Below are 24,842 nucleotides of genomic sequence, written 5' to 3'. Positions count from 1 at the left end.
CATTTGTAAACATAGAGAAAGCTTTTGACAATGTTGACTGGAATACTCTCTTTCAAATTCTGAAGGTGGTAGGGGTAAAATACAGGGAGCGAAAGGCTATTTACAATTTTTACAGAGACCAGATGGCAGTTATAAGAGTCGAGGGACATGAAAGGGAAGCAGTGGTTGGGAAGGGAGTGAGACAGGGTTGTACCCTCTCCCCGATGCTATTCAATCTGTATATTGAGCAAGCAGTAACGAAAACAAAGGAAAAGTTCGGTGTAGGCATTAAAATCCATGGAGAAAAAATAAAAACTTCGAGGTTAGCCGATGACATTGTAATTCTGTCAGAGACAGCAAAGGACTTGGAAGAGCAGTTGAACGGAATGGACAGTGTCTTGAAAGGAGGGTATAAGATGAGCATCAACAAAAGCAAAACGAGGATAATGGAATGTAGTCGAATTAAGTCGGGTGACGCTGAGGGAATTAGATTAGGAAATGAGACACTTAAAGTAGTAAAGGAGTTTTGCTATGTGGGGAGCAAAATAACTGATGATGGTCGAAGTAGAGAGTATATAAAATGTAGACTGGCAATGGCAAGGAAAGCGTTTCTGAAGAAGAGAAATTTGTTAACATCGAGTATTGATTTAAGTGTTAGGAAGTCGTTTCTGGAAGTATTTGTATGGAGGGTGGCCATGTATGGAAGTGAAACACGGACTATAAACAGTTCAGACAAGAAGATAATAGAAGCTTTCGAAATGTGGTGCTACAGAAGAATGTTGAAGATTAGATGGGTAGATCACATAACTAATGTGGAGGTATTCAATAGAATTGGGGAGAAGAGGAGTTTGTGGCACATCTTGACTAGAAGAAGGGATCGGTTGGTAGGATATGTTCTGAGGCATAAAGGGATCAGCAATTTACTAATGGAGGGCAGCGTGGAGGGTTAAAATCGTAGAGGGAGACCAAGAGATGAATACACTAACCAGATTCAGAAGGATGTAGGCTGCAGTAGGTACTGGGAGATGAAGAAGCTTGCACAGGATAGAGTAGCATGAAGAGTTGCATCAAACCAGTCTCAGGACTGAAGACCACAACAACAACAACAGCCTACTGGGACTCCTTCATCAAGGAGACTGTAGATTTCAGAAGGTGGAATAATAACTTTAATCAAGCCAGACACTGCAACCTCACAGCTGCATGCGAGACTACAGACAAATTCACAGTTTATGTCCCAACGAGCGCCACTAGCATCGCAGACATCGACACAAAATGGTGGCAGCATGATGACAGTCAGTCGTTCGTGGCGACACTGGTTCTACAAGGGCTATTTGGAAAGTAAATCTGATGAAGCTTTGCACAGACGTCTTGGGCAGCGTCTTTAGTGTGCTCTTTTCCAGTCGGAGCGCACAGTGAACACGTAACGATGCTGAGGAAACAGCGTCTCCCGCCAAGTATTAGGATCTGGTGAGAAATTTCACCTGATGCCATGCAGCCCACATAACACAACTGCCATGCGGTTCCTTCTTCATGACACTTCGTGGCTCACTCTGCAGGGGTAACGAAGACAGTATTGGAATGTTGCAACAACGCTACAACAAATGTCTAAGGCAGAGCGGTAACACTGTAGAAAAGTAGCTGGAAGATGTAGCTAACTGTTGGAGAAAAGTAATTTTTGATTTTCTCAGTAGTTTTCATCTTGTAACCAATCTGGTCTTACTTTTTGAATAAACTTCATTTATGAACAGACTACAACTTTGCAAGGAAAACCATGACGATCTCTGTATCGACGAGGGGCATTTTGCAACTGTTAGCAGTGATAGTGCTTGTGACTCAAGTGATTTATTTTCTTATATTTTGAGCCAAAATGGTCAAGAGCGTTGTCGCATACAGATACAATAATCGATGAATGACAGGGAGTGGCGTTCAGTCCCATAGTTTAGTTACGTATCGTGCATTACAAAAAGAAAATCGTCTTCGAGCAAAACAAATAATGCTACTACAAAATATAAAATCCTTTCATAATTTCGCTGTGGTGCACAGAATTCTACAGAAACGCGTGCACACTGAACACAGAGAATAGCTGACATCCTCGAAATATAACTTCATTTGTAGCAGTCATTTTCCGAAAAATTGGATCTTCTGTATTCTCCTTTGATATAAAAAATGATTTCATCAAATGTACAGGGGATAGGCAAAATAATGTGAACATCTGTACTTACTTGTGAATTATTAATAAGGGGTTGGACCCCCATTTTCCTGTAATATAGCTGCGATTCTTCTTGGAATACTGACCTATAATGATTGTGTAGTCCCAGTGGAATGTTATGCCACTCTTCTAGCAGAAACTCTTCTAACTCCTGTAGTGACGAGGGAGGCAGAAATCTGCTCCGCAGTCTGTGCTCCAATACCACCCACAAAGGTTCCACAGTGTTCAAGTCCAGGGATTGTCCTGGCTGGGGAAGACGCTGCAGTTCAGTTGCATGCTCCTCATACCACGATTGTACTGGCCTGGCTGTGTGGATGGGTGCGTTATCGTCCTGAAATATGGCATCATTTTTGGGGGACAACATTTGAATCATTGGATGCACCTGATCACCTAAAATGCTCACATAATCGTTGGCTGTAATACGGCCATTGAGAGTAATGATGGATCAGCACAACACCATGACATGGCTGTCCACACTATCACACTTCCATCTCTGTGCTTAACCGTTGGAATCAAGCAATCAGAATTGTAGGCTTCTTTTGGCTTCCTCCAGACGTAGACCCGGCCCGAAGTCGGAAATAACGAAAACGTAGACTCGTCGGACCATATGACGTCTTTCCATTGATCAGCTGTCCAGGATTTGTGCTCCTGACAGCATGTTTTACGCTTCTTTGCGTTGGTTGTCATCACTAATGGTTTCGGTATAGCAGCTCGTCCATGAATATTCGCTTTATGAAGTTCTCGGTGGACAGCGTCGATAGATACGGGGTCTCGAAGATGGCTGTTGAGCTCTGCAGTCACCGCCGTAGTTTTCTGTTGCTTCGTCACAATTCGTGTGTTAGGGTACGAGGAGCTCTGGCATTGAGTTTTGATTTTCGCCCACTATTACCTTTACATGATGATGTTCAAATGGTTCAAATGGCTCTGAGCACTATGGGACTTAACTGCTGTGGTAATCAGTCCCCTAGAACTTAGAACTACTTTAACCTAACTAACCTAAGGACATCACATACATCTATGCCCGAGGTAGGATTCGAACCTGCAACCGTAGCGGTCGCGCGGTTCCAGACTGTAGCGCCTAGAACCGCTTGGCCACTCCGGCCGGCCATGATGATGTCTTTTCATGCTTTGTGTCGGCTGTCATGACTGTTGAAACAGTTGCTCGTGAAACATTCAGTAACGTGGCTGTCTTCGTTACTGATGCTCGAGCTAATCGGGCCCCCACAATTTTCCCTCTTTTGAACTCTGTTAGGTCCTTCATTGCACGTCGACCTCGGCCTCTGAATGCAAATACTAAGTGTGCACTACTCGTAAACAACGTGCGCCGATGGCTAGTCCGTATTGAGCTCGCACAGTAGAGCGCAACATGTGCCTTACCTGCGTTGTTGACCGTCAAACACAACAGTCCCATTACTACCGCTGTTCACATTATTTTGCCTATCCCCTGTAATTAGCAGGACGCAAACGAGGCTACGTTAAAACGATTTATTGCCTAAATGCACAGTACCCATCGCCGAGGTAACTGCTGTGTCGTCCGAACGAGACACAGCCGGGGCAAAAGCACCACAGGCGCAAGGATGCGAGGTCGTGCGAGTGGCATAGAGACTCACCCACTGCGCGACTTCCACAACCGTCACGGGCGGCGCTGAGGGTGAAGACATCGACTTCACCTCGGCCAATTACCTGCCGAGTACAATCCGCCAATGACCGGACGACAACGGCCAGCAGCCTACTCGAAAGACAGAAGAGCAGTACTCGTCCACTTGGTTACAGATCATCGCCCAGCGCTGACTTACGCAGGCAACGTCGTTTAATGAACTCTTAGAGGCGGACAGGTAGTTGTTGTAAATTGCGTCTGCTATGCATTGTGAAGTTTACCTACGATTATTTTCGCTTAGCCATTGAGGACCTTTTTGTGTTGTGTTACAAGCAGTGTTGCAAACTTCATTATACAACACGTCACAAAGATAAGTACCGTTGAAACTCATTTGTGTGACTTTGCTACTAATTTGTTGGAGTGTTGTAGAACCTTCGTTGTTCTATCCTATTACCTCACCCCGGGGCTTAGCTGTGTATTAGTGGCGGGAAGAAATTGTCTTAGAGGTGTACTGCACCAGAAACCGTTTCACGAGCTCACAAACTCAGCCGTAACAACAGTTGGCAACTCGGCTCTCACACCAGTAGCGTCGACGTCTTGACAAAACTGGCGACGACGGTTTAGAAAATTAGACATACAAAAATAACTTAGCTCATTGATTTGCTATTTTTTTTTTTTTGACTTTCGTAACTCAGTCGGTAAAAACGTAACCTTTATATGATCAGTTTGTTCCTTGTTTGTCTGCCCACCTGTTAAGATCCCTATTTCCCAGGAAACCTTCCCTCCAGACTGAGCTAGTACAGAAACGCCTAATTAAAAATTATGGAGACGCAGCTGCCTCAGTGGAACGCATTGGGAGTAGCTGAGCGTTTACAATACAATTGCCAGCTCACCCACATTCTGTCATTTTCGTCGTTTAAACATGTTGTATTGACTCGTACAAGAAATATAATGATTTCATGGGAGTGGAGCTTCTGGCTATGGCATCAAAGTAATCCGTATTTTTGGTATTCTTGTCGCGATAAGTTAGAATAAAATTACGCGCTTTCAGCTTTCAGCGATGACCTCTAACGTTTTCGTCACGAACAATCAGTGGCCTCAATGCTAAACGCCGAAGATTACTCCATGGGCCAAGCCGTGGGGCATGACGTCACAGCTGCCGTGGCAGGTCGATGTGAACTGTCAAATTCTCCCGCTTAATGGCAAGACATCAGTACTTGTTTGGTTTGTGGGATTAAAGGGACCAGACTGCGATGGTCATCGGTCCCTTTTTCCAAAAAATTAAAACCGCCCAAAGAGAATAAAAAACGAACAGCAGGAAAGACGTCAGACGACACAGGACGAGAAAGACTCCGACAGAGATCAGACAAAACAAATTAAAACACACAGAGTGTGACTTTGGTTGGCTGACCATAGAGAAAAAAAGAGGAAAAGCCAACCACCAAGAACACATTAAAAACTCAGTTTAAAATCAGAGGCTAAAAGCCAGAATCAACACTAAAAAACAAACAGATTAAACTATAAAAACCCCCTGCCCGAATAAAACGCAAAACTAAGTCCACCATGGCAGAGTCATCTAGTAAAAGGGCAGGGAGCGTATCAGGCAGCGCAAATGTCTGCCTGAGCACAGTTAAAAGCGGACAAGTTAATACAATGTGCACCACCGTCAAAACCGCCCCACAGCGACAGAGAGGCGGGTCCTCACGACGCAATAAATAACTGTGAGACAGTCGGGTGTGGCCAATACGGAGCCGACAAAGAACAACTGAATCTCTGCGAGTGGCTCGCATGGATGACTGCCACACACGCGTCGTCGCCTTGAGAGAACGGAGTTTGTTTCGCGTGGGCAGATTGCGCCATTCAGTGTCCCAAAGCGAGAGAACTTCGCGGCGGAAGACTGCCCGCAAATCGGTCTCCGGGAGGCCAATGTCCAGGGTGGGTTCAGTGGTGGCCTGTTTGGCCAGGCGGTCAACACGTTCATTGCCCGGGATACCGACATGACCGGGGGTCCACACAAAGACCACAGAGCGGCCGCAACGCGCAAGAGTATGCAGGGACTCATGGATAGCCATCACCAGACGAGAACGAGGAAAACACTGGTCGAGAGCTCGTAAACCGCTCAGGGAATCGCTACAGATAACGAATGACTCACCTGAGCAGGAGCGGATATACTCTAGGGCACGAAAGATGGCGACCAGCTCAGCAGTGTAAACGCTGCAGCCATCCGGCAAGGAACGTTGTTCGGAATGGTCCCCTAGAGTTAGCGCATACCCGACTCGACCAGCAACCATCGAACCGTCAGTGTAAACAATTCCAGAGCCCTGATACGTGGCCAGGATCGAATAAAAGCAGCGGCGGAAGGCCTCTGGAGGGACTGAGTCCTTCGAGCCCCGTGCCAAGTCGAACCGAAGGCAAGGGCGAGGAACACCCCACGGGGGTGTACGCAGAGGTGCCCGGAAAGGAGGTGGAACAGGGAAAAACCCAAGCCCGGAGAGAAGCTCCTTGACACGTACGGCGATCGGACAACCCGACCTGGGCCGACGGTCTGGAAGATGGACGACGGACTGTGGGAACAGGACACGGTAATTTGGATGCCCGGGCAAGCTAAAAACATGGGCAGCATAAGCAGCCAGTAATTGTTGGCGTCGTAACCGCAATGCAGGGACACCTGCCTCCACTAGTATGCTGTCCAAAGGGCTGGTGCGGAAAGCACCAGTGGCAAGGCGTATCCCGCTTTGGAGGATTGGGTCCAGCACCCGCAACGCAGATGGGGAAGCTGAGCCATAAGCCAGGCTCCCATAATCCAGACGAGACTGGATTAACGCCTGGTAGAGCCGGAACAGGGTAGATCGGTCGGCGCCCCAGCGGGTGTGGCTCAAACATCGCAGAGCATTGAGATGCCGCCAACACGCCTGTTTGAGCTGCCGGATATGAGGCAGCCAAGTCAACCGAGCATCGGAAACCACCCCCAAAAACCAGTGTGATTCCACCACTGAAAGAAGTTCGCCGTTAAGAGAAAGCTGCGGCTCCGGGTGGACAGTACGTCGCCGGCATAAATGCATAACGCAGGTCTTGCCTGCCGAAAACTGGAACCCATGAGCTACAGCCCAAGACTGCGCCTTGCGGATAGCGCCCTGTAGCTGACGTTCAACAGCTGCAATGCCAGTAGAGCTGTAGTAAACACAGAAGTCGTCAGCATACAGGGAAGCGGAGACAGAATTTCCCACGGCCGCAGCGAGCCCGTTAATGGCTATTAAAAACAGGCAGAAACTTAAAACAGAACCCTGTGGCACATCGGTCTCCTGGACGTGGGAGGAACTATATGAGGCCGCGACTTGCACGCGGAAGGTACGATACGACAGAAAATTGCGGATAAAAATCAGCAGAGGACCCCGAAGACCCCATACATGAAGCGTAGAAAGGATGTGATGACGCCATGTCGTATCGTACGCCTTTCGCATGTCGAAAAAGACAGCGACCAGGTGCTGACGGCGGGCAAAGGCAGTACGGATGGCCGACTGGAGGCTCACCAGATTGTCGGTGGCGGAGCGGCCTTTACGGAACCCACCCTGAGATGAAGCCAGAAGGCCCCGAGACTCCAATACCCAATTTAAGCGCCGGCTCACCATCCGTTCAAGTAACTTGCAAAGAACGTTGGTGAGGCTAATGGGACGGTAGCTGTCCACCTCCAGAGGGTTCTTTCCAGGTTTCAAAACGGGGATGACAATGCTGTCCCGCCATTGCGACGGAAACTCCCCCTCGACCCAAAGACGGTTGTAAAGATCGAGGAGGCGTCGCTGGCAGTCCACTGAAAGGTGTTTCAGCATCTGACAGTGGATGCCATCTGGCCCAGGAGCGGTATCAGGGCAAGCGGCTAGGGCACTGCGAAATTCCCACTCACTGAATGGAGCATTGTAAGAATCTGGGTGGTGGGTGCGAAACGAAAGGCTCCGACGTTCCATCCGCTCTTTAATGGAGCGGAAGGCCTGGGGGTAATTCGCAGAAGCGGAACTCATAGCAAAATGCTCTGCCAAGCGGTTTGCAATGACGTTGGAGTCAGTACAAACTGCGCCATTCAGTGAGAGCGCAGGGACGCTGACAGGGGTCCGATAGCCGTAGACGCGTCGAATCTTGGCCCAGACCTGCGATGGAGTGACATGGAGGCCAATGGTGGACACATACCGCTCCCAGCACTCCTTCTTGCCTTGGCGGATAAGGAGGCGGGCCCGCGCACGCAGCCGTTTGAAGGCGATAAGGTGGTCTATGGAGGGATGTCGCTTGTGACGCTGGAGCGCCCGCCGGCGATCTTTAATCGCTTCAGCGATCTCAGGCGACCACCAAGGCACAGCCCTCCGCCGAGGGGACCCAGAAGAACGGGGAATGGCAGATTCGGCGGCAGTAACGATGCCGGTGGTGACCGATTTAACCACCGCATCAATGTCATCAGTAGAGAGAGGCTCAATAGCGGCTGTGGAGGAGAACAAGTCCCAGTCAGCCTTATTCATAGCCCATCTGCTAGGGCGCCCAGAAGAGTGACGCTGTGGTAGTGACAGAAAGATCGGAAAGTGGTCACTACCACACAGGTCGTCATGCACACTCCATTGGACAGACGGTAAGAGGCTAGGGCTACAGATTGAAATGTCAATGGCGGAGTATGTACCATGCGCCACACTGAAGTGTGTGAAGGTACCATCATTTAACAGCGAGAGATCGAGCTGCGACAATAAATGCTCAACGATGGCGCCTCGACCTGTTGCCACTGACCCACCCCACAGAGGGTTATGGGCGTTGAAGTCGCCCAGTAGCAAGAAAGGTGGCGGCAATTGGGCAACCAGTGCAGCCAGGACATGCTGCGAGACATCACCACCCGGTGGAAGGTAGAGACTGCAGGCGGTAACAGCCTGTGGCGTCCACACCCGTACAGTGACAGCCTCTAAAGGTGTCTGGAGAGGGACAGACTCGCTGTGCAGAGTGTGAAGGACATATATGGAGACGCCACCAGACACCCTTTCATAAGCTGCTCGGTTCTTATAATAACCCCGATAGCCACGGAGGGCGGGGGTTCGCATTGCTGGAAACCAAGTTTCCTGAAGAGCAATGCAGAAGAAAGGGTGAAGTCTGATAAGATGGCGGAGCTCAGCTAGATGGTGGAAGAAACCGCTGCAGTTCCACTGGAGGATGGTGTTGTCCATGGCTGGGAAAGGCGTGACGGGACTGGGAAGGCAGATTACGCCGCTGGGTCACCTGCTGCCTCCGATGGAGCACCCATGCAAATGCTGTCCATTGCGTCCGAGGGAACGGCGAGATCGAGGTCCTCAACGGACGCCAGAATCTCCACTTCGTCCTCAGACGCAGAACTTGTAGGAAGCGGTGGGATGGGTGCCACCGCAATGTCGTTAGCCTTGGGGACTTTCTTCTTCTTCTGTGTCTCTCGCTGTGCCTTCGGTGGTTCAGGCTGGGAGGGCTTCACTGGGTCAGTCTCAGGGACAGACGACGACCGTGAGGCCCTATGACCAGGGACCGGTGGTTGTTTGAGCCACTTGCGGCTGTCTGCTTTTGTACCGGTCGGAACTTGCGAAGGGAGGTCCCCAAGGGAACCCTTCCTGGCGAGAGGAGCCGAAGAAGACTTACGCTTCTCCGGCTGGGAATGGGGAACTGATGTCCCCGATGGTTTGGGGGGTGTTGCTCCTGAAGTAGATGGAGCAGGAGCAACAGGGAGTTTAGTGCCTGCCACCATCAAGGGGGCAGGTGTGGGCCTTCAACTCTGAGAGCTGACTGGAGCTGATGGGACTGTAGCAGGAGTGACAGTTGCGGCATAAGAAGATGTCATACGCACTGGATGAAGCCGATCATATTTCCGCTTCGACTCAGTGTACCTCAGTCGGTCGAGGGTCTTGATTTCCATGATTTTCCGCTCCTTCTGCAGAATTGGACAGTCTGGCGAGCAAGGCGGATGGTGCTCACCACAGTTCACACAGATTGGAGGCGGGGCACAGGGATGATCAGGATGGGATGGTCGACCGCAATCGCGACATACGAGGTCGGAAGCACAGCGTGAAGACATATGGCCGAACTTCCAACACTTGAAGCACCGCATCGGGGGAGGGATATACGGCTTGACATCACAACGGTACACCATCACCTTGACCTTCTCAGATAACGTGTCACCCTCGAAGGCCAAGATGAAGGCACCGGTGGCAACTTGATGATCCCTCGGACCCCAGTGGACGCGCCGGACGAAATGGACACCTCGTCGCTCCAAGTTGGCGCGCAGCTCGTCATCGGACTGTAAAAGGAGATCCCTGTGGAAGATTATGCCCTGGACCATATTCAGACTTCTATGGGGCGTGATAGTTACGGAGACATCCCCCAGCTTATTACAAGCGAGCAAGGCCCGCGACTGGGCGGAGGATGCCGTTTTTATCAACACCGATCCGGACCGCATCTTGGACAAGCCCTCCACCTCCCCAAACTTGTCCTCTAAATGCTCTACAAAGAACTGAGGCTTCATGGATATAAAGGATTCCCCATCAGCTCTGGTGCAGACAAGATACCTGGGCGAATAAGTCTCATTCAATGCCTTTCGTTCCTCCCATGGTGTGGCGAGGGAGGGGAACGATTTGGGGTCAAAAACGTTAACTTTAAAATGGGCCCTCGAACGCTTAGAGACTGCAGGTGGCTGGCCACCAGCAAGAGAAGATGTGCCACGCTTCATTGCGTGTCATCCACCCTGATGCCACCTACTCCGACCAACGGCCCTCCCCACGGGCGCCACCCAGCCACAGCAAAGGCCACCTGGCAGGATGGCCATTGCCGGGAGTCCCGATGCCCCAGGGAGATGGGCATCTACTCCTTGGCATACGTGGGGAGTTAACGGCGCAGGCATTAGTAGAGCGATCCCTGTGTTGTCAGGGGGCTACAACCAACAGGGTACATGGCGGCCCCACCACAACGGACTGGCTACCGTGCTGGATCTTAGGTGCAAGAAAGTCCAAGGTCGTCGTCGCAGTTAAAAGCAACACTGCAGAGTGCAGCGTGGTAATCGCACCCAGGGACGTATCTTCGCCCAAGAGATGGAAAACGAGCGGGACACCATTGCAACGACGAAAAAGCCGGCTAAAGGTCTCAATGCACGACGGATACAGTGCACCATGTAAGGCGCCCTTCCCCAATTGGCTCGCTCTTCGGACTAATTTAGAAAGATGGAGGTCAAACCCGAGAGAGGACCATCACATAAGGCCGAAACATTTGAGACTCCTTTTAGTCGCCTCGTACGACAGGCAGGAATACCGCAGGCCTATTCTAGCCCCCGAACGCGCAGGGGGGACAGCAGTACTGTTTACATTGACAATACTCGACGCTATGTGGGCTTAGATTACAATTTACTGTTAATATTGATTCGTATGTTCCAATCATCTGCAATATCAGTTTCACAATTGTTTAGGCCTGTTTACATCACTATAATGCCTAAAGATCAAAGCTAACCAGACTTCTCGAAAATCTGACATCTTTGTAAGAGAGGCTGAGCTTTCACTTTAAACATCTAACTGAATGACGGGGCAACATACAGAAATAAGACAGACAAGTGCAAGTACTTTCTGACCAGTATGTTCTTTTATGATGTGTAACATAAATGGCCGCATCTTTTGATCGATTAAGTCAGGAGCCTAAGTTCTTTACACTGCCAAGGGAACGTAGTCCTTGGTATCTGACATACACCATAAACCTCACCCCATTCCTGAGAAAAAGCGATCTTAACAGCTGAACAGACAGCACGCCGCAGAAGAAAGTGGTCACGTAACGGTTCCATTTATACCGACTGGACTGACGAATGCTAAATATGTAGCCCATGTCTCTTCCCACTTTTATCCAACAAAAATTTGAAGTACATCGGTCAAGAACTTTTTGAGATTTTTGGTAATAACGTCGGGTCTGCCTGCCCGGCTAGCCGTGCAGTCTAACGTGCTGCTTCCCGACCGGGAAGGCGTTCCGGTCCCCGGCATGAATCCGCCCAGCGGATTAGTGTCGAGAACCAGTGTGCCGGCCAGGCTGTAAATGGTTTTCAATGAGGTTTTGCATCTGCCTCGGCGAATGCGGGCTGGTTCCCTTTATTCCGCCGCAGTTACACTATATCGGCAATAGCTGCACAAACACTGTCTCCATGTACATGTACACCATAACTACTCTACCACGCAAACATTTGGGGTTTCACTCGTCTGATATGAGATGTTTCCGGGTGGTGGTGGTGGGGGGGGGGGGGGGAGGTTGTCCAGTGTGGTCCAAAGTGCACGATAACCCTGGGTTCGGTGTGGAGCGGCGGTGGGGTGGGTGGACTGCTGTGACCTGTTGTGGTGTTGTGAATTCCTGAGGGCTACGACGGGATGAAGCCTCTCCGTCATTTCTAGGTCCCCAGTTCAATACACAATACATACACACGTCTGGTCTTTACACGAAGATGATGACAGTATCGAGTACACAAGGTATAAAAGGCGAGTGTGTTGGTGTAGCTGTCACTAGTACTCAGGTTATACATGTGAAAAGGCTTCTGACGTGATTGTAGCTGCACGACTGGAATCAAAAGACTTTGAACGCGGAATGGTAGTTGAAGCTAAAAGCGTAAGATACTTTGTTTAGGAAATCGTCAAAGAATTCAATATTCCGAGAACCACAGTGCAACGAGCTTTCCAAGAATATCAAATTTCAGGCATTACCACGGACAAGGCAGTGGCTGACGCCCTCCACTTAACGACCGAAAGCAGCGGCGTTTGCTTAGAGTTGTCAGTGCTAACAGACAAGCAGCATTCCCTGAAATTACCCCAGAAATTACGTACTACCACAGTATCCGTTACCACACCACGGCGAAATTTGACATTAGTGGACTATGGCAGCACATGACCGATACGAGTTCCCTTCTAACTGCACGACATCGCCTGCAGCGCCTGTCCTGGGCTCGTGACCAGATTGGCTGGACCCTAGATGACTGGAAAACCATAGTCTGTTCAGACGAGCCCCTATTACATTTAGTAAAAGCTAATGGTAGGGTTCTAATGAGGCGCAGACCTCACGAAGCCATGGACTCGGGTTGTCACCAAGGCAATGTGCAAGCTGGTAGTGCAACGATGCGAACTGTGCGTTTATGGAATGGACTGGGTTCTCTGACTGTAAATGGTTGCATTCGGCTACTTGGAGAAACATGGTGAACAGTTTGAGGAAGGCCAGAACACAAAGCTGTGATTACATGGCAGTGATAAAAGTGGTAGTGCGAGCTCCAGACCAGATGTGAGGAAATGCAGATCAGTAAATCGTAAGTAATTACTTTTTTACCAAAACATCGCGAAGTGAACTGTTTAATAATCTAAAACAAACTGTATCGTATTTTAAACATAGCTGCACAACAGCAACGGTTCCACGTAATAAAATTATAAACAGCCGACCAGTTGCAATGGGTAAAGAAATCTTTACCTAGGTTTCAACAAATTTAAATTTGTCTTCTTCAGAATGTGGCCTAAGTACAATGAACATCGCAGCTTTCATTAAAAGGTATGAATTTAAGTCAAGAATAGATTTTAACACATATTAGAGAGCTCTTGTATAACAAAAATATGAGAAGGACGCCTGGTACTTACAATTTTACATTAGTACGGACTGATGTATCATCGCCGTTTTTACAAATGTCTGCATAGATCCATTTGTCCAAATTAAAATATAGCCCTAAAAATAGGGTTTGTCATGTAAATATAAATTAGTACATGGATGTTGCAGAGCTCACAAGCGACTGAGTGTAATCGGCCAGCGTAGTTACTCTGCGGCCAGGGCAGGTGGCGCTCATGGCGCGAACCATGTGCCGATTGGCGTACAAAAGCAACGTGTAAATTATCAGTATTAATAGCGTCCTTAGATAAAGTAACAATAAAAAGAAGGAAAGCGTTTAACACTCCCGTTATAACACTATGGGAGCCTTGGTATCATTAATGTAGTTATACATCAAAAAGGCAGGTGGCGCTTACGCCGAGAGTTACGTACAGTGGCATATACAGCCAGAATATAAAAATTACATTACAATATTAGTGAAGCACACACACCGTATATATGTCAGAAATTTAAAATTAACAATAATGGCTCTTAAGACAGAATTACGAACCCTGGTCCACAATCCAGTTAATACACATTCTCGGGGAGCCAACGTTTTAGAGCCAGATAAAATCACATAAGGGCCGATGTAGTGGGTGATCAGAGGGTTGGATCCCCTCATTCCAAGGCGCCAGATTCCAAAGCCTGGGCTACTCTCTGGTTGGAATCTCCGCTTTCGAAGATTGTGTTCGTCTGTCTGTCTGCCCGTCTGCCCGCCGCTTACTGTTGTAGCTGTTCGTTCGTTCGTTCGTCCGTCCGTCCGTTCGCCTGCCTGCTCGCTGTCCGTCTCCGCTGCTGCCTGCTGTCCGTCTGTTCGCCGCCGCCGCCGCCTGCTGTCCGTCCGTCTGTTCGCCGCCGCCGCCTGCTGTCCGTCCGTCTGTTCGCCGCCGCCGGTGCTCGCCGCCGCCGCCGCCGGTGCTCGCCGCCGCCGCCGCTGTCGCCGTCCGCCCTGGTCGTCCGACCCTGGTCTTCGTCCGTCTGCGTCTTCGCCTGTTCCCAGTTTGTGTCATTTCCTTTTCGTGCTGTGCGTTTTTTCTTCCTGTCGTCATGTCCGCCCCCACCACCACCGTCACTACTACCACCACCGCCATCGTCTATACATCACCTTCCACCGCCTCCACCACTATAACTTGGTGTGCCCAGTCCCACCCCCTCCTTCCATCCCACCTCTCCTCACTCTCCCTTCACCCTCTATCTTTGTCGCCCCCTCTCCCGCTTCTTCCTCTCGCTCCTCTCGTTCCGATCCTTTCCCCCCTTTCCCCCAGCCTGTCACTGCAGCTCCGGCTCGGGTGGTGGCCCGTCGGGCCACTGTCCACGCTCAGCTCTCCCCGTCACCTTCGCCATCACCGCCGCCACTGCCACCGTCATCGTCATCGTCGCCGTCGCCTTCGCCTTCACCGTCACCGTCACCATCTCCGGCGCCGACTCCAGCCCCGGGACCTGCCCCTCCCCGCCACATTCCAGTTGTTCCCATCCCCCACACCTCTTCCGCCGCCGTCAAGCGCCCCAGTGGCACTCCTGTCTCGTCTGCTCCAAAAAAGGCTCCGCCTCGTCCCCCTTCCCCCACCCCTGATGCCATGGATGTCTCCCCACCCATCCCTGCCCCCTCCTCCTCCTCCACTACCCCCTCCTCCTACCGCTACCTCCTCTCCCATCCGGATCCCTCCCTCCTTGTAGCCCGGAACCTCACCCTCTTCCTTCGCCAGAATTGTCCTGGTGCCCCCATCTCCCTCCTCACTCCTCACCGTGATTCGGTATTCATCTCCTCCCCCAGCCCTACCCTCCACACAGACCTCCTTTCCCGCATCCCCATTACCCGCTTTGGCCCTCTTGCCTCTCTCACCCCTGCTCCCTCGCCACCTCCCTCCCGCCAACCCCAACCTCCGCGTCGCCCGCCGACCCTCACCACCATGATCACTCGGCTCAGTCCAGTGATCACGGAGGAGGAGGTGTTGGCGGAGCTTCAGGCCCATCCCCATCTGGAGGTGCATGCGGTTCGCCGGATCCATAACGCTGCCGGCCCCACCCGCCTTATGCAAGTTTTTTCTGAGCACGCCCCCTCCATAGACCGTCTCCTGAAGGAGGGTGCCCTCCTTTTTAACCAGCATTATAAAGTTGACCCCACCCGTTCCCCTCCTCAATCCCTCCGCTGCCAAAGGTGCTTGCGATATAATGCGCACCCAACATCTGAGTGCCGCGAGGCCCCCACCTGCCCGCACTGTAGGCAAGCACACTTCCTCAGGCAGTGCCCCAATCTCCAGTCCCCCCCTCCTGTAATACCTGTAACCTCCCTCATCCCACCTACTCCCAGAAGTGTAAGACCCGACCCCCTCCGACCGCTCCTGAACTCACCGTCCCTGTCCGTCCCCTGGACGCCCCCACCCCTCCTGGCAATTCCCTTCATCCCACCCCCACCGCTGAGGACATCATCAGGTTCATCACCATCGTCCTTCAAAATGTTCATCCCTTTCAGCGCCCCCACACCCTCCAGAAGATCTCCCTTGCTGCCCGTTCCATCTTCCAACTCAAGATGTACGCCACCTACCCCAACAACCAGGCCCATTTCACCTTCTCCCGTCTTGACACCCTCGTCTAAATCCCTGTCATGGCGCGACAGCAACGTATCCTTTTCAACAATATCCGCTCCCTCTCCGCCAACAAGAACCTCTTCCTGCACACCCTTGCCACCCACCCACCGTGTGGATGCCTTCCTCCTCAATGAAACCTTCCTCCAACCCCACCACTCCATCCACACCTCACCCTATCTCCTACACCGCTCCGATAACCCCCTCCCAATTGCGCGTGGTGGAGTTGCCATTGGTCACCACCGCCAGATCCCCGTTCGGCTCCAACCTCTCCTTCCCGACCCCACCGAACACCTGATCCTTAGTCTCTTCTTCCCCGGCCTTACCGTTACCTGCGCCACCATCTATGTCCGCCCTAACGCCCCTATTCCCTTCGACTTCCTCTCCCATATTGACCGTACCTTCTCCTCCTATGTGATCGCCGCCGACCTCAACATCCATAGTCGTTCCGCCGCCCAGTTACGGCGGTGGCATCGGTTCCTCTCCACCCTTCAAGGCGACCTCATCCCCATCCCCCAGCATACCCGTCCCGAATCCAACTCCACTCCTGATGTTATCCTCTCCTCCCCCAACCTCCTTGGCTGCATCACGGTGGATGTCCTGGAGCCTATTGGTAGCGACCATCTCCCTGTCCTCCTCACCGTTTCAGACGGTCGTCGCCCTCGCCCTGACCCTCGTACTGACCCTCCCCCTAAGTATGTCCACGACTATTCCCGTGCCGACTGGAATGCCTACCGGGATACCCTCTCCACCCAGGTCGATAGCCACCCTTTCACCTACCGCCACCCCAATGATGTCACCCATGCTGCCTCCTTTCTCCAGCAGACCTTGTCTGAGGCCGTGGAGGCCCACGTCCCTACTGTCGCCATCCACCCCCACCGTCCTACCTTACCCCCACAGGCCGTCCTCCTCCTCCGTGAATCCCGCCGTCTCTACCGTGCCTTCCTCCACACGCGTTACCCGGACACACTACGACGCCACCGGCAACTCCAACGACACATTCGCAATTTGCTCCCGGCTAAGAAACGCCAGGACTGGCGACAGACATGCACCCGTTTAAATGCTAACCTACCAATCAACTCGTCCAAGTTCTGGTCAGCCTTCCGTCGCCTTACCGGAACTAAACCCTCCCCCTACTATCCTCTCCTCCATGATGATCACCCCTTCCCTGACACCCTTAGTAAGGCCAACCACTTTGCCTCCTACCTCTCCGATGTATTTTCCATCCCCGATGATCCCCAGTTCAATTACTCCCTCTTCCCGGATATCCGCGATCGAACTGACACCTCCATCCCTCCCCTCGCTCCTGGTTTCCAGTACTTGGACAACATTACACACACGGAACTCAATGCCCCTATCACTGCACAGGATCTCATTGATACACTCCGCACAAAACGCAACACCGCTCCTGGTCACGATCGTGTCACCTACCGTCACCTTCGTGAAGCTCCTGTCTCTTTCCTCTCCACCCTGGCCAGGCTCTACAATGTAGTCCTGTCCACCAGTTACTACCCCGACCTGTGGAAAACCTCCCGTATCCTCATGTTCCTTAAACCTGGCAAACCGCCGTCCGCCGTCTCCTCCTACCGTCCCATCAGCCTTACCTCGGTCTTCAGCAAGGTCCTGGAATCCATCCTCACCCGCCGCATCCACCAGCATCTCCGCCAGCACCGCCTCCTTCCCGTTACCCAGTGTGACTTTCGGCCGTCCTTCTCTTCCGACGACCTTCTCCTTCACCTCACTCATCTCCTTTCCGAACAGCTTAATTCCCGTCGCTCCGCAATATTCCTCTCCCTGGACCTCGAACGTGCCTATGACCGCGTATGGCATTCCGGTCTCCTCTTCAAGCTCCAAACCTTCGCCCTTCCCGTTAACTACGTCCGTCTGATCGGCTCCTTTCTCTCCCGCCGTCCTTCCTACGTCACCGTCCATAACACAGATTCCTACACCTTTTTCCCCTCTGCCGGTGTGCCCCAAGGCTCCGTCCTCTCCCCCCTTCTGTACCTTTTGTACACAGCGGACATGCCGCCGCCGTCAGCCCCCGTCCACCTTCTCCAGTTTGCCGATGACACCGCCTTCCTTGCCCTTGCCCCACCCTACAGCGCTCCCAACACCTTCTCCAATCCCATCTTGACCGGTTCACCGCTTGGTGCAACCAGTGATTGCTCAAGGCCAATCCCTCCAAAACCCAGGCGATCATTGTAGGCAAAACCACCCCTTCCTTCCGCCTCCTCGATTTTTACATCACCATCTATGGCCGTCCTATCGCCCTCACTCCCACCCTTAAGTACCTTGGCGTCACCCTCGACCGTCGCCTCTCCTGGACTCCCCACCTCCGGACAATCCAAGCCAAGGCACGCTCCCGCCTCAGTCTCCTCAAGCTCCTCTCCGGCCGCACGTGGGGTCTGGACCCCTCCACCATCCTCCACACTTATAAATCCCTCATCCGCCCTATCCTTTGTTATGCCCATCCGGCTTGGATCTCCGCCCCCCCTTCCTTTTATAAATCCCTCCAAATCCTTGAACGCCATGCTCTCCGCCTCGCCTATCGCATCCGTCTCCCCTCCCCTACGCGGATCCTGTACGATCTCATCCCCTTCCCCCACCTCCTCTTTTTCCTTGAAAGGATACGGATCCTGTACACCTCCCGCAAACTCGATCCTCCTCACCCACTCGTCTCCCCAATCCTCTCCCACCCCCGCCCGCTGCCGCGCCTGTATGCCCACGTCCCACCTGGTCTCCATCTCTCCACCCTCCTTACCCTCTCCCAAGGTGGCTTCCGCCAGCTCCCCCTCCCTGATGATGTCCTCCTCCCCTCCATCTACCCCTCCTATCAACTTTGACCCTGCCCCACCCCCCACTTCCGGTGTCCTTTCCTTTAGGCACCCTCCCTCCCTCCCATCTCTTCCCTTCCCTTCCCTTCTCTTTCCTTTTCCCCCGTCCCCTCCCTCCACCCCTCTTCCCCCGGGCTTCCCCTCCCCCTTCCTCCCTCCCCCCTTTCTCCCCTGCCCGTGGCATCTCTGCTCTCCCCTCTCCCTCTCCCACACCCCTTCCTCCTCCTCCTCTCTTAGCAGGTCCCCGGACTCGCACACGCATAGTGAACATTCGCGCCACGGAGATCATCGCCATCAGTGTCTAGTGTGTGTGTGCTTCGTTTTGTGTTTCGTGCAGTTACAACTCAACTGTTCACATGTGCCGTCGCCGTGTTTTGTGCGCCGTGTCAACAAGTGTTAGTGTTTTTATCGTCCAACGTGAACGACTTCTTGTTTTTTGTTTTTTGTAACTGCTTTCTTTGCCCGCCATTTTTTGTATTGTCTGTGTCACCTTTATCATATTATTGTACCCCATAAGGCTGAAGAGCAGCATATTAAGCTGCTGCCAGCCCGCCTTGTATGAGGTGATTAAAATTACAATAAAGAAAAAAAAACGATGTAGTGGCAGCCATACATCGTGAGAAAACCACATTACATAAAGGATAGTGAGCTTAAAGATTTGAAAGTGCATCATAGCTTCCTGAGAAAATAGACCACTGAGGTTACCAGCATTAATGTTATACCATAAACAGTACAGGTTTAAAGCCTTCGAAAAATTGTCTACAAGCAAGGTTCAACTGGACGTTCAGTATATTACCGTCTTTGAGCTCTAGATGTTTAAAAATTTGTAACTCTTCCCACAGATCTAGTCTAGGCCTTTGACTTGTCTGTGTAGGATAACCGTGTCTTCTAACTGTTTAGGCGTATGGCCGGCTATCAAGAGGTGTTCAGCAAAAGTAGAGTTGTGTATATTCGCTCCTTTTTTACCTAATAGGTGTTCTTTATATCTTGTTTATTACGCTACAAAATCCGCTATTATGCACGTTATGTTGACGACATTATCATTGTTTTTGATGGTACTGATCATGAGTTAGAGCTTCTCTTCAGTATTTTCAATGGTTTACATGAAAAGATTTCCTTCACAAAAGAACTTCAGAATCAAAAAGGTGAACTTAACTTCCTCGATTTAACAATTTCTATACAGGATAGTTCCTTCAATTTCAATATCTTCCGCAAGGAAACGTATTCAGATAATGTCATCCCTGCTGACTCAACTCATCCAAAAGCTCATAAACTGGCGTTTTTTCATTCTGCCATTCACCGAATGGTAACTACTCCTTTATCACCTGCTCATCAACAAAAGGAATTGAATGTCATCAAAGCGATTGCGGCTAATATTGGGTACAATCAGAATATGATCGATTACTTGTTCAGTAAGAAAATTTCCCAAAATTGTTCGACTTTGAGCAACAACCTCCCCACTGATAGCAAAGAAGCTAAAAAATTTATTTCCATTCCTTTCTTGGGTAATATATCGTATAGGATTAAACGTCTTCTAAAGAAAAAATATAACTGTGTCTCCTTCTCTACAGATAACAGTTTAAAAAGAAATCTTGTACATTCAGTAGAGATTGCCAGCGATTGGTTTTCCAATTCAGGTGTTTACAAACTAACCTGTAATAACTGCCCCTCATATTATATTGGTCAAACAGGCAGAGCTGTGAAAACAAGATATAAAGAACACCTATTAGGTAAAAAAGGAGCGAATATACACAACTCTACTTTTGCTGAACACCTCTTGATAGCCGGCCATACGCCTAAACAGTTAGAAGACACGGTTATCCTACACAGACAAGTCAAAGGCCTAGACTAGATCTGTGGGAAGAGTTACAAATTTTTAAACATCTACAGCTCAAAGATGGTAATATACTGAACGACGAGTTGAACCTTGCTTGTAGACAATTTTTCGAAGGCTTTAAACCTGTCCTGTTTATGGTATAACATTAATGCTGGTAACCTCAGTGGTCTATTTTCTCAGGAAGCTACGATGCACTTTCAAATCTTTAAGCTCACTACCCTTTATGTAATGTGGTTTTCTCACGATGAATGGCTGCCACTACATTGGCACTTAGGTGATTTTGTCTGGCTCTAAAACGTTGGCTCCCCGAGAATGTGTATTAACTGGATTGTGGACCAGGGTTCGTAATTCTGTCTTAAGAGCCATTATTGTTAATTTTAAACTTCTGACATATATACGGTGTGTGTGCTTCACTAATATTGTAATGTAATTTTTATATTCTGGCTGTATATGCCACTGTACGTAACTCTCGGCGTAAGCGCCACCTGCCTTTTTGATGTATAACTACATTAATGATACCAAGGCTCCCATAGTGTTATAACGGGAGTGTTAAACGCTTTCCTTCTTTTTATTGTTACTTTATCTAAGGACGCTATTAATACTGATAATTTACACGTTGCTTTTGTACGCCAATCGGCACATAGTTCGCGCCATGAGCGCCACCTGCCCTGGCCGCAGAGTAACTACGCTGGCCGATTACACTCAGTCGCTTGTGAGCTCTGCAACATCCATGTACTAATTTATATTTACATGACAAACCCTATTTTTAGGGCTATATTTTAATTTGGACAAATGGATCTATGCAGACATTTGTAAAAACGGCGATGATACATCAGTCCGTACTAATGTAAAATTGTAAGTACCAGGTGTCCTTCTCATATTTTTGTTATACAAGAGCTCTCTAATATGTGTTAAAATCTATTCTTGACTTAAATTCATACCTTTTAATGTAAGCTATGATGTTCATTGTCCTTAGGCCACCTTCTGAAGAAGACAAATTTAAATTTGTTGAAACCTAGGTAAAGATTTCTTTACCCATTGCAACTGGTCGGCTGTTTATAATTTTAAACTATATCGTTATAGATCCCACTGATATGCCTTAGAAGAAGAAAAGGCGAAACTCGTATGGGATAAATAAAGTAACGAGCAGCAGGAAAAGGCAGTTTTAATTACAAAACAAGTATTTATATGCTTGCTGCGGAGGATGTATACACAAACAAAATTGTTACTTGAAGATCATTTGCAGCCATTCATTGACTTCAATTAGGGATCAAAATACTTCAAGTTATCGGCCACCAATTGTTTGCTATTGCTTTGAAGAACATTCTAGACAATTCGAGCGAATGATCACCAGACATGAATCACAACGAAGATTTATGGGACGTAATCGAAAGGTCAGTTCGTGTACAAAATCCTGCATCGGCAACACTTTCGCAATTATGGGCAGCTGTAGAGGCAGCACGACTCAGTATTTCTGCAGGCAACTTCCAACAACTTGTCGAGTCCATGTTGCTGTATTATGCCCGGCGAAAGGAGCTGCGACACCATATTAGGAAGTATCACACGACTTTCCTCACCTCACTGTATACAGCAGTTTAGACTGCCGCTACACCAGAAATGGCGTCCAGCTGTAGGTAGTGCTGCCCGTGCAAAGCCAGAACTGGTATCTACTTGAAGTATAAATATGAAAACAGCTCCTTATTACACAGGAATTGTCTGTCCATTGGCTTATATTTCCATTCTGTCTTCTGCTTAAAGCATGTAATATAGCTTTTTCTCTGATGAATTGCCTACTGTACCGCTCTGTGAAGTGACCAAAAGTAGTCTACCATATGATATTCGAGCAACCCTGTTACTGTGTCTCCATTACTTTCATGTGTTGATGAAAGCACTCAACTTATTTATCGCTGACATTACCTACATGTGGACGTAAAAATCAAGGTGATCGTTCAAAAAGTATAGCTTAACCAGCAGTGCAATAGTTTTCGAGAAAGAGAGGTGAGCAAGAACTGGATGGAATTCACATGACTGATTAGCGATAGCTGGTCCGCTACACCGCCCAGTCTGTTTGCGACTTTAGGCGGTCTTCCGTGCTCGTTTAGGCAAATGATGGGCTTGTCGTCTCAGAGAAGGCGATACACAAACAACTACAACGAGATAATGTACAGAACAAATATTACACGGTTAATGGACAGACCTACCTCTTAATGGCTAACTGACGACTGTTACAAAAGGAAGGGCAACCGTGCACAGCATTAAAATAAAACAAATTTACCAGTGGATGTAAACAGCAGACCACGTGTAACGCGATAAAAACAGCTAGAAAGAGAAAGGGGGGAGGGGGTGTGGTATAAAACGAAAACTCTACATCTGCATTTACATTCCGCAAGCCACCCAACGGTGTGTGACGGAGGGAACTTCACGTGCCACTGTCATTACCTCCCTTTGCTGTTCCAGTCGCGTATGGTTCGCGGGAAGAACGACTACCGGAAAGCCTCCGTGCGCGCTCGAATCTCTCTAATTTTACATTCGTGATCTCCTCGGGAAGTGTAAGTAGGGGGAAGCAATATATTCGATACCGCATCCAAAAACGCACCCTCTCGATACCTGGACAGCAAGCTACACCGCGATGCAGAGCGCCTCTCTTGCAGAGTCTGCCACTTGAGTTTGCTAAACATCTCTACGCTATCACACTTACCAAATAACTCTGTGTGACGAAACGCGCCGCTCTTCTTTGGATCTTCTCTATCTCCTCCGTCAACCCGACCTGGCACGGATCCCACACTGATGAGCAATACTCAAGTATAGGTCGAATGAGTGTTTCGTAAGCCTCCTGCTTTGTTGATGGACTACATTTTCTAAGGGCTCTCCCAATAAATCGCAACCTGGCACCCGCCTTACCAACAATTAATTTTATATTATCATTCCACTTCAAATCGTTTCGTACGCATACTCCCAGATATTTTACAGAAGTAACTGCTACCAGTGTTTGTTCCGCTATCATGTAATCATACAATAAAGTATCCTTCTTTATATGTATTCGCAATACATTACATTTGTCTATGTTAAGGGTCAGTTGCCACTCCCTGCACCAAGTGCCTATCCGCTGCAGATCTTCCTGCATTTCACTGCAATTTTCTAATGCTGCAACTTCTCTGTATACTACAGTATCATCCGCGAAAAGCCGCATGGAACTTCCGACACTATCTACTAGGTCATTTATATATATTGTGAAAAGCAATGGTCCCATAACACTCCCCTGTGGCACGCGAGACGTTACTTGGTCTGCAGACGTCTCTCCATCAAGAACAACATGCTGTGTTCTGTTTGCTAAAAACTCTTCAATCCAGCTCGGGGCCCAACTTCTTGAATTTGTCCGGCATCTCTTCTGATGTCTAAAAACTTAATACAAACCAGAAGCCTACATCTCATTCACAGTCTTTTTTTTTATTCCTATCTCGATTCGAAAATAGTTTGCCGAATGTCAGGTCAAGAAACACGGACTTTTTGTGACAGTCGTATGAGAGGCCGGTGCTGAGGTACCTGTAAAGACGACGTAGCCTGCTGGTTGTTTGGTCCCCACAGGAGCGCACAGAGCGGCGGCAGTGGAGTGTTGACGCCCGCGGTGCTCGCCTCCCTCACGGACTGTCCTGCTCTGCTGTGGTACTCGTAACGTCCACCAGGTGAGGCGCAGTAATCGCCTCGCAGCCAAGGTCCTTGTCGCCCCCCTCACCGCTACTCCCCCGCCTCCCCCCCCCCCCCGCAACCCACTACATTCGCATGTCAGCGACAATCAGTCGCCAATCGTCACCCCACTGCTGGTTACCTTCCGCTACGGGGCCGTAAATGCCACGCACGTGCAGCGAATTACACGTTTCAATAACTGATTCCCTCTACGTGGCTGAAACTCTGTGACGGATGGGTGTCAACTAGAACCAAGGAACAAATGATGAGTAGAAATGTCAAACCCTCACATTTGTTAGGAGAATCAAAAATCCGTGAACCTCTTTCTTTTACATAACTTATTTTTAACCAAAATATTGAACATATAATCTGATACCACAGAATTATGCAGCTCAGCACATCACTGCAAAAAACTTTCAGAAAAATTATAAGATAAATGGGTCATTAAGCATGTTGTAAGTGCCACACAAGGAAACTGACTGATTCT

At 49.6% G+C, this 24,842-nt stretch overlaps 1 protein-coding gene across 1 annotated transcript in view; it reads right to left on the bottom strand.

The window, feature by feature from the left end:
• Nucleotides 1–24,328, bottom strand: part of LOC126253335 (proton-coupled amino acid transporter-like protein CG1139) — a 145,739-nt gene extending 121,411 nt beyond the window's left edge. The window contains exon 1 of the mRNA XM_049954599.1: nucleotides 24,215–24,328. The gene's annotated coding sequence lies outside the window, so the exon portion shown is untranslated. The remainder of the gene's footprint in view (nucleotides 1–24,214) is intronic.
• Nucleotides 24,329–24,842: the final 514 nt, after the last annotated feature.

This window comes from Schistocerca nitens, chromosome 4 (assembly GCF_023898315.1).
Source record: "Schistocerca nitens isolate TAMUIC-IGC-003100 chromosome 4, iqSchNite1.1, whole genome shotgun sequence".
NCBI lineage: Eukaryota > Metazoa > Arthropoda > Insecta > Orthoptera > Acrididae > Schistocerca > Schistocerca nitens.
The sequence above is the reverse complement of the archived record's forward strand: the minus strand, read 5'-3'. Positions and strand labels throughout refer to the sequence as shown.